General features: G+C 36.9%; 1 non-coding gene across 1 annotated transcript; it reads right to left on the bottom strand.

Moving 5' to 3' along the window:
• Positions 1-1,604: 1,604 nt before the first annotated feature.
• LOC137735801 (small nucleolar RNA R71) lies at positions 1,605-1,715 on the bottom strand. The gene has a single exon (XR_011068707.1). It is a non-coding gene; the product is annotated as a small nucleolar RNA R71 (small nucleolar RNA).
• Positions 1,716-2,004: the final 289 nt, after the last annotated feature.

The raw sequence follows: 2,004 nt of genomic DNA, 5'->3' as shown, positions 1-2,004 counted from the left end.
TTAATTGAGCAATGGTGAAATCGAATCCCTAGTTTCATTTCCATTGATACTATCTCATTATATTGGTTGTTGATTCATTGATTTGTGTTTACTTCATTCTCTTATGCTTTCAAGTTAAAACAACAAAATCTGCATAGTTTGATTAGTTTGATTCAAATCTGCCTATTTAGACTAGTTTGATTCATTTCTTAGATTTCTTGCAAACAAGTAGTTACAAAGGTCCAATTAGTCCCTGTGGATTCGACACCCTTACTTATGCCATTATACTAAATATATTCTAGCATTAGGAAGGAAATATTACATCAACAAAAATGGCGCCGTTGCCGGGGACTGATTTCAGTCCCTTGTAATTGCTTGTTTGCTTGTTTGCTATTTTGATTAGTGTCAAGGTTCATAACTTGTCAAATTGATAATTGGAAGTTGATTTAAGTTGCATACATTTCATATATGGAAAAGAATCCCTTAGCCATTCCATTATCCATTGGTTTACATCAACTTGCTTTGCAATCTGCTTTTGTTATAATCTGCCCATTTAATTGCATTTCGTCCAAATACAATTTCTCCCCATAGTTTGTTAAGTCTTAAGCTTAGAATCTGTCTTATCTTGTGTTTTGAAGCATTTTGAGTCAAGCTCAAACCTAATTTTCGTCCAAAATTGAGTTTAGTGTCAAAACTGCCCAGTTTGTGTTTTTAGGCAGTTTTGAGAGTTTTTAGCTTGTTCTGAGTCTTGTGAATCTGTTTTGAGTCCTTTGAGTTTTTGTTTTGTCCAAATTAGTTAGAAAGTGTTTTGATTTGTGTTTATAAGTGTTTTGATTCAAGTTTCCATCCAATTTCGTCCAAATTAGTGTAGGTGCTCAAAACTGCCCAGAAAGTGGTTTTTAGGCAATTTTGAGTCTTCTAGTTGCTGTTTTGGGTTTTAGGATTGTTTAAGTGTTCTAAGAGTTTAGTTCCACATCCCTTGAGTCTTTTCAAACGTTTTTAAGTTTATTTTTGTTCTTTTCATTGTGGTTTGCTTCTTGATTTTCATTCACACTTGTGTTACTTTGTTTCAGGTAGTATATGTCAAATAAACTTGTTGAGCTAGGCCAAAGGATTGAACGGTTGAAGGGCCACACTTTGGACAACTTTGTGCCATCAAGTTCATCCCTAATCTGTGAGGAAGAGGAAAGGACTTCACCTAGTTCAACAAGTAAAGGATCTGAGCAAGTTGATTGGGAAAGAGAGGAAGAGATGGCGGGCAACCTAGATGAGCTTCGAGCTTTGGAGGACTTTGCTCAACCAATCATACCAAATTCACCTTCATGCATCTTGCTGCCCACAGAAGCTAGAAACTATGATCTCAAATCTTCACATTTCCATATGTTTCCTTCATTTTATGGCTTACCTAATGAAGACCCTTTAGCTCATATTAAAGAGTTTTACAATGTTGTGAGTGGTTTACCTTTGCAGGGAGTAAGTGAAGCAAATTTGAGGATGAGAGTGTTTCCTTACACCTTGAAAGATAGGGCCAAGAGTTGGTTGATGACTCTAACACCAGGTTCCCTCACTACATGGGATGCCGTGGCTAAGAAGTTCTTGGAGAAGTTCTTCTCCACTCAAAAGACAGCCACATTAAGGGGACAAATCTTCAACTTCAAACAAGATGATGGTGAACCTTTCAATGAGTGTTGGGAGCGTTTTAAAGGCCTCTTGATACAATGTCCACACCATGGGTTACCTTTTCATTTACAAATGCAAATTTTCTATGATGGACTAACCCAAAATTGTCAATCAACTGTTGATAATGCAGCAGGTGGAGCATTGAAGAAAAAGAATGCTCAAGAGTCATATAACATTTATGAGATGTTGGGGTCTAATGCTCAACACAAAGATTTAAGGGGTAAGAAAGTTGGAGTCTATGAAACAAGTGCTAATCATGAGCTTTTGTTGCAGGTTGCTAACCTAGAAAGGAAGCTTGAATCCGTGCTCAACATGGTGCCAAAAGCAAATGAAGTGTGTGCCATT

Source organism: Pyrus communis, chromosome 5 (genome assembly GCF_963583255.1).
Source record: "Pyrus communis chromosome 5, drPyrComm1.1, whole genome shotgun sequence".
Classification (NCBI taxonomy): domain Eukaryota; kingdom Viridiplantae; phylum Streptophyta; class Magnoliopsida; order Rosales; family Rosaceae; genus Pyrus; species Pyrus communis.
The sequence above is the reverse complement of the archived record's forward strand: the minus strand, read 5'-3'. Positions and strand labels throughout refer to the sequence as shown.